This window comes from Leptinotarsa decemlineata, unplaced genomic scaffold (assembly GCF_025532065.1).
Source record: "Leptinotarsa decemlineata unplaced genomic scaffold, Ldec_3_MD MMD2_tig00004307_RagTag_RagTag, whole genome shotgun sequence".
Lineage (NCBI taxonomy): Eukaryota > Metazoa > Arthropoda > Insecta > Coleoptera > Chrysomelidae > Leptinotarsa > Leptinotarsa decemlineata.
The window spans coordinates 12106967-12123994 of NW_027412606.1; the positions used below are offsets into that span (position 1 = coordinate 12106967).

Below are 17028 nucleotides of genomic sequence, written 5' to 3' on the forward strand. Positions count from 1 at the left end.
TAACACCTTGACACGTGTTTCGATTACCAAGTGATCATCTTCAAGAGAAAGATTGAACCGTAGTTTAGTCGTAGTTTGGAACTGCATCCTAACATTTCGCCAGCACGAGTGACTGGCTCCTTCAGAGGTTTATTCATCTTGATGATTCACCGATGACAGGTGATTTCTAGGTCGAAGGTTGTATTTACGTTGACCCAGGCAGTACGCCTCTCTTGTTGATGCGTTGCTATTGGCCGAAGTGTTATTACCTGTTCATAACGTAACATTGCATTGCGCTGTTGCCACTTTAGCATCTTCCAGTATGGGATTTCAAATCCGGTTAAGCGTTACCGCCTTCTCTTTTCTGTTGTAGTTTTCCGTATGGCTTCCCGTACAAGCCGACCATAGTATTCATGATCGGGGCAAGTAGTTTCACATCTTCAAACAGTAGGTATCGTGTGATCACTTTCACTAAGTGCGTGTTCTGCTACTGCCGATTTGTCTATTTGACCTAATCTACAGTTTCTCCGATGATCTTTCAGCCTTGTACCATGGATATTTTGGTGGTACCGATATACACTTTTCCGCAGGTGAATGGTATACGATGTACCCACGCAGTTGATAGGAGATCACTTTTGTCTTTCGCAGATCTCAGACTTTGTTGCATTTTCTTGGTGAGCTTGACCACTTTTTCAATTTTTTGCTCACCTAAGATTTTTCCGATTCTGTCTGTATCCCTAGGGTAGAAATGCGCCATGGTCAGCTTCACTGAAACGTATCAGGCCATCCGTACTGTTTGTTCTGTACGTTATACAGTAATCTGTTGTTTCTTTGAGAACAACAACGTTTTTCCCTGGATACAATTATGATCACTGGAATTTCCTGAGGACTCGAAAATAATAATGATGAATCCAAATCGATTTCGGATTCCTTCTACGGAGTTGAGACGGGTCTGCAATCTTGCACGGCGAATGCTTTCTAATATCATTCTTATATAGACTGGGCCATCGGATGCCTGCTTCCACGTAACCCCGCTGAATACGGGAATGACAGAATCGCTTGTGGTTCCGTTGTTCCCTAACTGAATGGCATCCCAATGATGGCTAAATCCTAAGGTGTGTGTATCCATGCCGAGAGGATGAATGACACTGAGCATATCAGCTGTTTCTACGGAACCTTCAAGATACCGGGCGCCCTCTGGTCGTAGCATCATTGCCTTGTCACGGTAATCCGGGGCTCTGCACCTTCTTTCCCTAGCTACACGTGGGACTTTTATGGACAGAGTAAACTTAAAAATTATTTCTGACGCTGAGTCTATAGAGGAGATGGATGTCGAGCTTACGACTCCAACTGAAGTCCTTGTAAATTTAGATCAGGAGCGAGTCTACGGAGGAGATGGATGTCGAGTTCACGGCTTCAACTGACCTCCCTGTAAATTTAGTTCAGGAGCGAGAGTTTCTCAACTCTCCAACTCCTGATCCGATAACTGAACCTACGAAAAGGTTTGGTGGGGCAGCCAGGAAACGATGGAGTCTTTTCCTCAAAAACGGGGTACCTTGTAAAACCGCCTTGCACCAAACTCTTGAGCGATGTACGCAAAATCTGTCTCAGGTGGATGAACAAAGCCCCATGAGCAGGTTAGCAAACATTTGCGTTTCACCAAAACCAGAGGCGAAATGGCCCTGCACGGATGAATCTAAGGCATCGTCAGGTGTAGCTACGTGCAGAAACCCTCATATGGGAAGGTTCTCGCGGGTATACTGGTTGGTATCTTGCACCTTGACTATCCGACTACCTCATTAACGATGGAACAGCAGAGCATATACTTTGTGCCTGCCCGCTGGGGACCGAATCAGGTTTTTAGAGTTCGGCAGAGCCGTACTCTTTCCATCTGACCTGAAAGACTACTCACCATACAAACTAATCGACTTCGTTAAGAAGCTGGGTTCATTTGGTCGAGTGTGAATAGGTGTGAGCCACAATAAACCTTCGCAGGTTAAGGTGAAGGGTCCAATAGACCCACTCACTTCAGACCTAACTCAACCTAACATATAAAAGCTGCCTAATTGATTCGAATGGTACCATCCTTTCCAGTTTTGATTCCTGATCCTAGGAAATAGAAAGCAGGTTTCACTGTCAGTTTGAAGTCATGCGAAATTCATCAACCTAGAATTGCTTTACTTTGCTGAAAATCTTGGTGCTTGCACGAGTACATGTACACTTTTTTGAAGGCGGCTCACTCGATTTTTACCATCCTCATATCCTTCAGATTGCCTCATATTGACCTCTTCGTCAAACACGCCATAGTGGAATACAGTGGAAATATAAAATTTGGTAGACACTTTCACACTAGCTCTGAAAAGCCTATATCATGCCACCTATTGCTGCAGGTCTGAAGGTTCCATCTTAGTTTTTACCCTTTCTTTGTCAGAAATTTTCAGTAACCAGTCTGTCCTTGAATACTACCATCTACATTCAGTTTCTTTTTATATACTCATTGACATGGAGTTACTTTTCTATTAGGTGGCAGTTTTACTATAACCCAAGTTCAATTTTCATTGAGAGATTCAATTTCATTATTTATTGCTCCAATCCAATAATCTTCCTTAGGTCTCGAGATGACTTATTTCTAAGTGAGTGGGTCTTGAATGGCTTTCGGATTCCTTGTCAATCTCTCAGCTGCCTTTTGATTACAATATCCTCATCTTCTAGGAATGCACCTTCTAGTTCTATCATTCGTAAGCCGGAGAAATCAGGTGTATCCTCAGCATCTGAGTCTTCTGGCGTGAGTTCAGATTGAAACACATCTGTCAAATTTTCATCAGTTAAAGGTATTATTTTTGTAGAAAACCATCATTTTTTTATCCAATGAATATTTCTTTTACACCCTTCCACTGCATTTCGTTTCGAAATATTTTTGGTTTATCTGCTGTAACTGCCTATTTCTTTCAGATACCTCAAATTTTACTTCTTTTCAAAGCTCTTGCAGTTTCAACTACTGTTTGATTCTCAAGTTCTAAGCAACCATTCTGCTGAGGAGTCGGGCATGATGATTCTTTGTCGAATTCCATAGTTAGTGAGAACTTTGGATATTTCTTCATTCGAAAATCATCCACCTCTATAAGACAAGAATTCCTGAACATCATAGCACATAGTTTCAATCTTCGCGGGCGAAATCTTCAGCTTTTCAACAACCTTATATGTTTTTCTTTGACGAAGAAGAAGAAGAATTAACGATATACACTGAAAACATCTTTGAAGGGGACATAATATCGGTTAACTGACTTGGATGGACAAAATGGTCTACATACATCAGCATGTATTCGTTATAAAGGAACTTCAGCTTCGTATATCATACCAAACTTGATTATATAAGCTTTTTCATTAACCTTCCGGGACTAACAGTACGTCTCTGAGACCGACGATTACGAATTATTCCGAATACGGCCCGTTACAATTTTGCCCTTCTCAGTACCTTCCTAACTGATCAGTGTCTGTTGAAGCGTCAACGGTGGATGTTGTGACTGTTTTCCTCATTTGAGATTTTACGTGATCCGTCTCGAAGACCGATGTTAGTCGTCCCGTAACTGTTTCGATTTAGTAAAGTGGTAAGATAAAAATTTTTTTCTTGGAAATGTTATATTTTTTTAATAGTTGGTTAATGTTTTCAGATAAAAATGTCTTCATGGTGTTACGAGGAAGAAGGCAGAAGACTTCAACAGCTCTTTGAAGAGGTAGATAGCGATATAGAATTAGCTGAAGACAGTGACGGTAGCCTAGAAGAAGATGAGTTATTGGTTCAGGAGGAAAACTCGGATACCGAGCAAGAAATGTCTGACGATGATATTGAAGAAGATGCTGCAGAACCTCAAACCAACAGGTCTGTTCGTATCCCTTGTTTCATTTCCAAAGATGGCACCATATGGAGAAAACATTTTACCAGATATCCAAATGTAAAACGCGGTCAGATAATATTATAACAAGGTTACCAGGAGTAAAAGGTTTAGCAAAAGAGAAAAAAACTGCAATTGAAATATGGAGTTTATTTATTACTGATACCATGTTAGAAAGAATTGTCGTCCACACTAACAGACAAATAGAAAGGAAACAATATTCTAAGGAATATAGAACAGCCAGACTAACTGATATTGATGAACTGAAAGCCCTACTTGGGCTGCTTTATATTTCTGGAAAATCAAAAAGTGGTCGCCAAAATATACGCGATCTGTTCAGATCCAATGGCATGGGAATAGAGATTTTCAGATTGACAATGTCCCTTGAAAGGTTCAAGTTTTCGCTGCAAAACATCCGAATGGACGATGTTACTACAAGAACAGAGAAGATAAAATTAGATAAACTAGCAGCAGTAAGAGAATTTTTTGATGAACTAAATGAAAATTTGCCCAAATATTTCTCGCTGTCGAAGTATGTAACTGTGGATGAAATGTTGTGATCATTTAGAGGTCGCTGTGGATTCAGAGTCTATATTCCATGTAAACCCAACAAATATGGGTTGAAAGTTGATTCTTTAGTAGACGCAAAAATGTTTTACAGTGCTGAAATGGAGATCTATTGTGGTACACAACCAGTGGGTCCATATAGTTTAGATACATCCAATATTTCACTAGTGCCAAGGTTATGCCAACCCATATGGGGCTCACACCGTAATGTTACTATGGACAATTTTTTTAGTTCTAATGCCTTAGCTTATAAACTATTGAATGATTATGGGACGACAGTTACAGGTACACTGAGAAAAAACAAACCACGAATTCCTAACGAAATGAAAATGAAGAGACCTGAAGGAACAACTATATTCGGGTATCAAGAAAAGTGTACCCTACTGTCGTACATTCCGAAAGAAAATAAAAATGTAATTCTCCTCTCGACCTGGCACAGGGAAAATGATTCGCTTGATAGTGAAACAAATAAGCCACGAATTATAATTGACTACAATCGTACAAAAGGTGGAGTGGACACCGTTGACAAATTATGGGCAGCTCACGATTGTGCAAGAAATACACGGCGTTGGTCTATGGTAATTTTGTATAGTGCCTTGAACATAGCTTCTATTAACTCCAATATAATACACCAAAATAATAGTAATAAAGATAAACCTCTGATTCCAAGAAGATCATTTATAGAAGATCTTGGATATCAATTGGTAGAAGCTCATGTTAAAAAGCGTGTCAACTCTAATGGTCTTCCCAGAACAACTGAATTGAGAATACACGAAATCTTCACTATTGATGAAAATCAAACTCCTACACTTCCTGCACATGGACGTTGTTTCTACTGTTCCTCAAAAAAAAGTAGGAAAACCAGATTTAGCTGTCACAGGTGCAATAAATGTATGTGTTTGGAACATCTTACCCCCACATGCAAGGAATGCATCGAAAAATTTGATGAACTTTAACGACAGAATTTCAGTTTCTGCCAATTCTAACAATTGGGTCTATTGTTTAGGTTAAATTACTAACATATTTTGAATATATATTGCTTTACTTTTTTACGAAAAAGTTACTATTTTATTTTTTACTACTTAAAGTTGTCTCATTTTGGTGACAAATATCTTTGAAGAGTATGAATTTTTCTCGAAAATTATCATAGCCTGATGTGTGTTTTTCTCGTATTTCATCTTTTTGCTTTTGACAGTATTTTTACTGGTGCTTTTACGAATCATCACTGCTGGAAGTGCAACGTGATTGGCAGACTATAGGAAAACAAACTGCCTGATAATTGAAATTTTCTCGACGGGATCTACAAGACCAACACCGACCACAGTGCACCGAAGAGGACTGAACATTCTCCTACGGAACATAGGATTTCATAGAAAATTCATTAATAATCCGGCGAAAACCATCAACTCTTTGCCTTAAAAACGGAAAGAAAAATTTTCTTGGAGCTTTTGAACCATGCAAATAAATGTAATGTAACGAACCAATTTCGATTCATTCAGATTTTTTAAAAACATTCACTGTCACAACAGACCCGATTTAATTTGCAAAAGGGTCAATGAATCAATTATATATCTATGAATGAGTTGTTGGTTTCAAAGATCAAAATATCCATTATGCATTTCTGTAAGTACAGTAAGTCTTCACTAACGAGAGAATAATTTTTCTTATACACTTTCCATTACTGATGCCCATTATATTTTAAACAAACTTCCTTTATCCCATTCCGATTCAGAATTAAATCGCTCCATCTCTAAAACCTTTCCTCATCTTGGATAAGAGATCAAAATATTAGGTATAACAATACCAAGAAAAACTTTGTGCAGAAATGCTACAGACAAAATCACCTGCAAACCGAAGAATACTGCATCGGCATGGTCATTCTGAAGATCAAAGCCACCGATTGCAGTGCAGTGAATGTCCAATCAGAAGAGCCCCTGGTAAATCAAGTTACACCTTGGAGCATTCTATTTTCTACACCAAGCAATGTGCTTTTAACTGAAAACTGCTCCGTGGAAATACACCTTGAAATTGAACCTAGTATTATTACAATCCCAGATGAATGTTTTTTCTCTTTGCCGATGAAAAATATACCCATTTAATGATACACTTTCATCATTGAACATTTCTCACCTTTTCACCAGACCAAGATGAACCTGGAGGAGATCAAACACCTCACAGTAAAAAGAAATACGCAACATGAAGCCTTCCTGCCAAGCGAAACCAAGGCAGTTCATACAATTCTAATATGGATTATCGTGCTCTTTTGTGGCAATCTGTGCAACCACATATTTTGGTGTAACCTTTTACTATAAATCCGGTTACTCATACTCCTTAATTACGTTCCTGCGATAAAGGAGGAACCAGACTCCAGCAGATAACTTCGAGCTGACTAGCCAACTATAGGCTTTTCTTTCATGCGGGAAGTTTTCCTCGAATATTATCTCTAACAATGAATGAATTATTGCATTGCATAATTTGCTGCTTTGATGCTTTCCCAGACGAAAACCTCGTAGGCATTGTAACCGGGAAATATATTTGATGACCGTGAAATTAAATACAGAATTATTATAGCCTTCTACAATGTTATAATTATTTTATGACATTTTTGGATTGGATTGTTGTAACCTGAAACTCATCTTGTGACCAGCTTTTGAATTGAATAAAACACATAAAAAGGTACGATTGAGTTTTATTTGTGTTGAGGTCAATTAGTCAGAGTCGAAAGAAGTGTTTTTCAATCATTATACTGGTGCTTCTACGAATCACCACTGCTGGAATCACAAGGTAATTCGACTCAGTCGGCCAAATTACATTGTGTTTGTTCTCTTTCTGCATTCTCAATTGATCCTCTACACTATTTTGCTTTACTAACTTCATTTCACGCGTTTTTCGTCCCTATAATTAATTAATTGCATATTGATGAGAGACGTTTCATTCATATATCAATTCAGAATTTCAAGATAGTCACATTATATTCGCAGTTGATAAATAGACTAGATTTCCAGAAACGTCAAGTGAAGTATGTCTTTCTGGCTACCTATTTTGTCCAGTTAACACATACTCCTGGATTATCGTATATTCAGCAAATGCTGATGTGGTGGTGCTCTGTATCACTATAAATACAATATACAGGTGCCCAGAATCACGTCCGCCAAAGGGTGTCAAATATCCAGTTGACGCAACTGGATTGTGAAAACATTAATTTTAATTAATTAATTAACCCGTTATTTTGTTCAATGAAAGATGACATTCCGTATTTTTTCCATAAATTAAATTCCATTCAATGAAAGCAATCATCCAGAATATAAAATTTCTGCTAGATATTCAATTTCATGACAAGTTACTTTTTTGAAACCCTTACATTTTCCAGTCCAAGGACTTCACTTCGGAAAATTCCAAACCTACGGAATCTTTTTTTCACAGTTTTGATGAAATGTTTTGAATTGATTCAACTTTTTCATTTATGAACCGACTGAAATGAATCAGATCAGTTGAACTTCCATTATATGTACGGTTTTCTTTTCCCTCCATAGGAAAGGTGATGCAAAGATGAAGAGAATTGATGAAATCAAAGAACTTGGTAAGTTGTGAATTTGTTTTTATGAAATATACTGAAATGTAATCGACATCTTCATATGTCGATTTCTCACCAGCGTGTATTTTTCGTTCCAAGTCATCCATGAAAACTTCAGCCAACAGGCTACTCAGTAGGTTTCCCATCGAACCTATACAGGATGGATACATAAATGGTATGATGAATATATTTCAAGTACATTGAGAAATAAAAAAAATCAGATAAAGGGACTACGAAGATCAAAGCAACATTTTTGATACGGATCATTGATCATATGATTTGTGCACTGTTCGGAACGTTTGGTGTAGTAATAGATATGACTGAAGTTCAATGCAACGCCAAACCATTATTTTCAAAACCTCGACACGTGTTTGAATCACCAAGTGATCATCTTCAGGAGGAAGATTAAACTGCTGAATTCAATTGTTCAATTGTTCAAGTGTTAGGATAGAACTTCAGTAATATATGATTCTTTCATCGTTTTGAAGAAGATGGATATAAGGTATGATGAGAGCACTGATAACAGAATATTTATTTGACAAATTAAAACAAAAATTTCAATTGAAATTAGAATAGCTGATCATTGAAACCAATCAGTTTTGCTTACATCTGCAGCTTTCTCTCCAATTGCATATGCCGAGGCAGCAGCATGAGCCGTTAAAGGAAGTGGTATAACACTTGTATCTACCACACGTAATTGTTTCACACCATGAACTCTCAAATATGAATCTACCACAGTATCTCCATTATTTTCAGATCCCATCTTACAAGCACCAACATAATGATAAAGACTTGCGATAATAGTTCTCAGAGAACATTCCCAGTATTTGTCGCTATTGAACTGGTACTCCTCACAACCTGAAAATGGAACATGATTTGAAAACAAGTCATTCACAATCGTGTTATTCGTTTTATAATTTTTATACTGGCATACTACACTGTAAGGGGATTCTTTCGAATGTCACCGCATCGCAGTAAGTGTATGCCGCAATGGGGAATGTTCCTCAATTTGAGTTATTACAGCAAATGCAAGTTTGAACAAAATAATGTTGAGTTTAATTCATGAGTTTTTCAAATTCACTTCGAAAGGTATTCAAATTGATGTTTCAAATGTTGGGTTTTAATTTTTAAAGGGATTTGTTTCTGATTCACATATTGGCAACAGCGCCTAGAATGTTAGATCGGAGTTCAGGTTACCTAGATATTCTACTTTAAACAAGGAAAATTATCTTTATAAATCAACAATTGAGACAAAATATAAATTATAGTTAAAATACCACCTCCACAAGCCACATAAACAGTTGTTTTGTTATTCATTTATCTAGAGGAAGATAGGTTAGGTGCACAAAATGTCATATGCCATAGAATGTCTCGGAACTCGGAACATGAGTAAACAGAACAGAACGCTTCTGAAATATGTCATCTTTGTTTGTCTCATACAGGTAACAGATTCATTGTCTTTTATTAGCTATGACCGATGTTGCCAATTGGTGAAACAGAAACGAATCCCTTTAAATGTTGAATGCATTATTTCATTCCTCTTTTTCAAGTAATCAAATAAGAAAGGTTGAAATGGTAAGTTTAAAATGCGTTGTTTCAGAGCTATTTTATGAAAACTACTATTTTGCAAACAAAATATAAGAGTAGTATGTGTATGTCTCAAACAATTTTGGTTGGCCTTGAAACTTCATGTGAATTCTATATGGCCTAGAAACCCCAAACGATTCCAGACTGACCTAGAAATCTTAAACGATTTTTGGAGAATAAAATTAGCTTTCTGATAACTCGAAATTTCACATGATATCGAGAAAAACTGGTGCTATGATAACGAAAGTGATTGTAGCATGGTCGCGGCAACATGGGCGGATGTGTTGAGAATGTACATTTGGTCTTATTGGTTGGGTAAAGCCTTCATTGAAAGAATAGAAGCCATAGTTGGAGTATTATCGGTTACCTTGGTAACCGATAATACTCGGTAGAGGTGAATAGGAGTGATGTGGTTGGTATTTTTTGGGTGAGTGGAATGTCATAAGCAACCGCCGTTATCGGAGGTGCAGCCATGGAGTATTATTGGTTGACATATGAAACATTGAATAGGTCTAGAAAAACCCATAAAACTTGAAGTTTATGTCAGAAGCGGTTGAAGTGAGTCTGTGTCAATTATCAATAACGTATATCGTATTTTTCCTCAGTGAACAGGGTTGTCATCAATCTGGAAAGTTTTGAAAATAGCGTATTTTGGTATTTGGCACACATCGGAAAGTCACCATGCGTATAGTGCAAGTACTCTAAATATTCCAAACACAATTCCCCGAAGTACCCGAGACGTGAACATTCAACGATGATGAATGTTCGACCCATTTGAAGCCGCCACATCAAAAATACTGCATCATCACCCACTCGTACAGATTACTGGCATCTAAATTCATCAAATATTTGGACGTATTTCATCAGTTCGGACTTCCATTGTCTAATATAATATAAATTGATTCAAAATTCCTGAAAAAATATTAAAATGAATAACCGACAATGATTTTATTTGAACAAAAAACTGAAATTACAAATTCAAATAAAATTGTTATTTTGGGTTAATCTTTTTAATATTTTTTCAGGAATTTCAAGTCCGAAGTGATGAAATACACTACGAAACATTGTCAACCACCTTCGAACAAATATTTGCACGGTTGCTATAGACCATATTCGTTTATTTATATATACTTGCGTCTGAAAAATCGTTTGCAGCATTGAATTGCCTTTTCAATGGATAGTTACATGACTCTGAGAATTTAAAGTATGCATTTGATGTATACGACCACATTTATCCGGGCATGATATAGAATCAAGCCGGAACCAGGCCATACCCGCTGTGGCCAATGTTTCTGAAATTTTCGAAAATATCCATAAGGAGTGGAATGTCCGAATTCATAAATAAAAATGGGAATTCGCCGGAAGTTCCAATTTCAAATGAATGCCACACCTTGTATACAGCCTGCCGAGTACGATCTAGCTTTTTCATAACGTCGATAGAATCGATTCGAAAAACATATTTCATTCCATTGGTACGTATTCTCCACGGGGCTGATGTCGTTTTACCAATTACAAGAAATGAATAAACTTTTGAAGACTAGATGCTCACCGATTTTCGTTTACACGAATCTACAGGGTGTTAATTGTACCATAAATTCAATAGACGATTCTATAGGTAATTTCAAGATGAAATGTTCATATAAACATGAGTCCGCAAATCCTTCGTTCTCAAAATACAGAGTGTTAAAATAAAAATGAAAAAAAGTTATTCGTAAATATATTGAATATCCTTTACCTAATTTCGTTGTAATTTGGCAATGGTATTTATAACATCAAGGAGCTAATTTGATTCAATTTATTAGGTCCAGTGGCGTCTCAAGCGCGATTTGAAAGAATATTTTTGCCTTGAAAATGTACGCCACTGACTTTTAAGCAATTTTCATTATTTCTTTCATTCAAGCAATTAGAAATACTACTTTTTTGTCAATTGAATTTTTTTCGTATCTTGCTTAGTTTTTAAGAAAAAAAAGTCGACCTAATTGCATAACTCTGGACCTCGCAAGGAATAATATGGGGAATTGAATGTTTCTTTTGAAAAATATTATTTTTACAATTTTTCTTTACTAATTATGTAACAATAACAACAAATATTGAATAAGATTAACATCTAGACTAACGAATTGCACTAAATTAAGTGTTGGAAATGGCCTTCTTCGGCTTCTGTACAACCGTCTAGCCGTCGCATCATTTCATTTCGCACTCTTCTGAAAATAACTGGCGTATTTTTCATTATGTCATATGTATCAATGAATTTATTCCGTAAATCCTCTTCACTTTGAATAGCAGTTTTTTATACCAACGCTTTAAGGTATCCCCAGAGTAAATAATCTAAGGGATTCATTCCGGGCGGGCGAGGTGGCCATTGGTGTTGTCCTGCTCTCCCAATCCACCGATTATGGTAATTTTCATCTAAAAATTGTCGTGCCACTACACTTAAGTGTGGTGGAGCACCATCGTAAGTCTAGGTGGAAGCTAGTGAGGTCCAATGAGATGGTCACCGAGAATTCCAACCCAAATATTAGAAGAAAACTTCTTGAAAATTATTTTCTATCAAGGCGTGCGGATTGTTTTCGGCTCAAATGTGATTGTTGTGGAAGTTAATATTTGAATTGCGAGAAAAACAAACTTCATCTGTAAACAATATTCGACTTAGGAAACGTGGATTTCTTCCTATTTTACCCCCTAAACAATTAGAAAAAGCTAGTCTAACAGGCAAATCTCTGGGGAATAGAGCTTGCACATGTTGCATGTGATAGGGATATAGCTGCTGGGCTCTTAAAATCTGCCACACTGTGACATGGGTAATATTCAGTTCTTCAGCTATTTTCCGAGTACTGGTATGAGGATTTACCTCGAACTCAGCTTCTTCAATTTGAACTGTTCGTACCGTTGCAGGCTTCCCAATGACAACCGTCGATCTTTTAGAGCTGCCTGTTTCAGAAAGTCGTGCATGGAGACGTACAAAAGTTCTTCTATTGGGCACTACACGCTGAGGAAATCTTTCATGGTAAATGCGTCTTGCTGCATTCGTGTTTCCGTGAGCCATTCCATAACAGAAATGCATATCTGCCATTTTACTGTTAGTATGAACCATGTTTTACAAAAATGATTCAAAAAATAACCACTAAACACACTTTTTACAACAATTATAAATTAAAAGCTTATGAAGTTGACAACAACTGCCAAGTTGTTTATGAATGCTGCAATCGTTTTTCAAGGCAACCCTTGATTATTATTCATTGTATTTTCAGAAGAGTGCGAAATTCAATGATGCGGCGGCTAGACGGTTGTATTGAAGCCAAAAGAGGTCATTTCCAAAACTTAATTTAGTGCAATTCGTTAGTCTAGATGTTATTTTATATTTGTTGTTATTGTTACATAATTAGTAATGAAAAATTTTAAAAATAATAATTTCCTAAAGAAACATTTAATTCCCCATATTCCCCCGACTTTTTTTTCTTAAAAACTTAGCAAGATACGGAAAAAAATCAAGACACAAAAAAATGTATTTCTAATTGCTCAAAAAAAATGAAAATTGCACGAAAATCAGTGGCGTACATTTTTAAGTCAAAAATATTCGTTCAAATCCCGCTCGAGACGCCACTGGACTTAATAAATTGAATCACGTTCGGACTAAAATAGCTACTCAATGTTATGAATACCATTGCCAAATTACAACAAAATTAGGTGAAGAATATTTAAGATATTCACGAATACCTAACTTTTTTTTTATTTCAACACCCTGTGTCTTGAGAACGAAGGATTTGCGGACCCATGTTTATAAGAACATTTCGCCTTGATATTACCTAAAGAATCGTGTGTTGAATTCATGGTACATAATTAATTAACACCCTGTATTATTTTATTACGTTCTGGCGCTTGATGTGGATGTCACCACTCCTATCTTTTGGTTTTACGAGGAACAAGAAAAGTTGTTTGAGTGATATGAATTCGATAATCTCTTGACTGATGAAATTAGGAACACTGGTGTACAATAAATTTATTTAAAATACTTCCCTCACACCAGAACAAAAGTATTGACCCTCAATTCGGGATTCACTGACCAAGTAATCATAATCGAAAATTATCTATGATTCTCATTATGTGAGGTGATGGCTTCTTCTGATGTATAAGTATAGAAGCTTGATAATAAGTGTAAGCATAGATAGATTGGAGCGTGCATTTTTGAGGTTTTCCGTGCTTTACCTCAGCTGCACGTTTTTTTCTAGGACAGGACACAAGCACTGCAGGAAAATCCTTGAAGTGTTCTGAGAGCGGTGCTGTGCGAAAACAGCGATTCACGTTGGATTTGAATCGCTGGAGATTGAGATCATTCGAAAAAACGTTCTCAGGAAGTTTATTCTACATGAACACAGTTCTTCAAACTAAAGAGTTTTCAAACAGTGGAGTTCGAGGTGTTTAATCAAGGTTTGCTGCTAGAAGTTCGTTTTATTGAAAAAGGAATACATGAATCCATGAATGATAGAATAATTTCCGTGACTTCAAATGTTGGTGGATCATTAGAGATTAAACAAACATCTAGCCAGGGTACCTGAATTTCGGAAATGGTCTTGAAGATATTTCACTCAGCATATATGTACTGCCAAACTTTGCGAGGCTTGGATTGTTCGGTAATTCCCTCAACATTGAAATAAGTTTGTGGTCAGAAAATCCCAATGGAGACCTTACAGTGACTGTGTAAGATGTCTTTGATATTTGAGAATTTGAGCCATTCAATATTGTGGATATTGTCACCAAAAATGAAAATTTCGGCAATGGGATGAATGATTGGCAGAAAGTAACTGGAGTTTGCAAGTAAAAAGAATAGTGCCATTGTGTATCGCTTGGTGATCGATAAACACAGCCTATCAATTCAGTGGTCTACTGTGATATTATTTTAAACCACATAACATCAACAACACATGACAAGAGAAATCGCTTCAGATGAATAGTATACTGTACAACAAGTGAGAAAAACGACATATTTCTCACGAGCTCTCAGAGAGCTCGCAAATCAAGCGATTGAGAAATATGTCATTCTCTCAAGCATTGTACTCTGCACTTTTTATACAGTTGCGTTGTTTTCAAGTATTGAAAATTAAATAACACAAATAATAATACTTGTATGCCATTAACTCATTTTTATATTTTATTAAAAATAGTAATTGACAGTTATAAGTACTTGAATGATTTTGTAAAATAATTCCAAGTAGGTCTTTTTCTTTCAACATATATTCAGTAATTGAAATATTAGCTGCGATCGAAGTTGAAGTTGATGGGGCCGAATTACGATCTTCCATGTCATCAATTTTTAATTTTCATCACAACGGCATGCCCCTGTGAGGTCAACAGCTAAAGCAGCCTGAAATCAAAACCAAACATTCATTTTTCGATAACAATTTAAAAATTTTCAATTCATACCTTTATCAGCAAATACTTTTCATCAGATGCATCTTTTAAAAATTGTTGAATTTCTGCAGAAGTTGATGTTTTTGACTCTTTTGGAGCATATTTTTCAGATTTGCGTTTTAAAAATGCACGTAGTTTTACGTATTTTGATATATCAACACAGTTTTCAATAATTGAGGTACTCCTCAGCATCGAGTACTGAGACCATAATGTTTATGATTTCAATCTTCTTGACAACTCTTCAAAATAAACTAACAAGGTATTTTCGAAACAAGAATTTACCTTGGCTTTCATTTTCCAGTCTATGAAGTTTCTGTAAGCGATTTTATATTTTTCTCTTGGTGTGCTTGGTAGCAAATTATTGCAAACATCTATTGCTTTCTGAACAATTTCTGGAGGTGTATTTTCCAACTCTAAGTCTTTGTATTCCATTATATTCAATATTTACTAAATCTGAACTGTATATACTATATCAATCAACAATAAAACTATTTTCGTTGGGTAAGTTGCCAGCAATAATTGTGCAGTGCTTCGGTTTTGTTGTTATGGAAACGCCGACAATGGGCTACTTGGATATTGCACGTGAATCGTCGGCGTAGTGTTGTCAACAGGGAGAACGTGTCATATCAATCTGCCATGTAACAATTCATGACTGACTTGGGTTATCGTGATAACAGTGAGAAATTATTTTTTACTGTAATGGCCGATATTTCTCACTGCATGAGAAATCTTTCGTTTTGAACGTATGAAAGCGATGAGAGAATTGGCACATTGTATAACATCCGTAGAAAAAGGGTATATTCCAAAGTTACGCCTGAATCGGAAGTGGAAATCATAGCCAGGATATAGAAAATTGCCGGGGTTTGTTAAAGCACTGACTTTGGTTTCTGCGAGTGCAAGAATATGAAGACTATTTGTTTGCAGAAGTTGGTGCACTGACTTTACAATTGAGTTGAGTCCTCTGATGTTGCAAAAATCGATTTTGCTACTGGGCCCCTTAGCAACTACAGATGTCATGCTAATCTTTGGACTGATGTTGGAAGAGATCAAGCTGACTGTCAGAAATAGTGGTCATGAGCCTCACCACTTTGCTTTTAAAATGTAGTTTTTTAGAGTCTTCAGTGTCAAGACCTCCATTCTTCGAAGAATATTGAGAAACAACATATGGGACTGATTTTCACTCGAAAAATAAATATTCATTCATATATTTTCTTATGTATATAAAATTCGTCCTACAAAATGAATATTTCGAAATAAAGTTTCGAAATATTCATCTCTTCCAACTACCTACACCATAGATTCCCTCAAAAGTTTGCAGGAAAACAACTATTTCGCTGGCTAAAACTGAGCTGGATGATGATTCATATCCTACATACACTTATGCAACATACATTACAGAGGTCACCATCGCAGATGTTTCTCGTTCATCCAGCAGCAGGACCATGCTGAAATTATTCAAGTAGATCACCTGCAGACCCCGTTTTCGAAGTATTACCTGTGACTATAATGATTTCCACGCGGCTCAACTGCATGTAGAAACCTTTGTCTAAGAGGAATATTGACAACTAGTAAAAGCTCCATCTCGTGAACGAAGCCCCAAGTGTGGGAGAAACATCCCATGTACCAATACTCTAACAGAGATCAAATCGTGTCTACAGAATGTATCTGGGAGAGATACATGCGTACTGGAAGATGAATGTTTTGAAATAAAATCTCGAAGCAATAATCTCTCCCAACTACCCACACCGTAGGTTCTGATACTAGGATGTAATCAACATATCACCATGAGAAATTTGTCACCAACGTGTTGATGTGTATTTTTCGTTCCAAATTTTTCATGAAAATTTCAGCCAACAGGTGATGTAGTGGGTTTCTCTATTCAGGATAACACATGAATACTATGATGAATACCTTTTTAAATACATTGAAAAAACAAAAACTCCAGATGGAAGTACTTCGTAGATTAAAGCAACGTTTTTTATACTGATCATCGAAGATATGATTGTTTCATTGTTTTTT

General features: G+C 36.6%; 1 long non-coding RNA gene across 1 annotated transcript; it reads right to left on the reverse strand.

Moving 5' to 3' along the window:
• Positions 1 to 14721: 14721 nt before the first annotated feature.
• Positions 14722 to 17028, reverse strand: LOC141483928 (uncharacterized). The gene is made up of 2 exons (XR_012466373.1): positions 15022 to 17028; positions 14722 to 14962 (listed from the first exon to the last, which is right to left on the reverse strand). It is a non-coding gene; the product is annotated as an uncharacterized lncRNA (long non-coding RNA).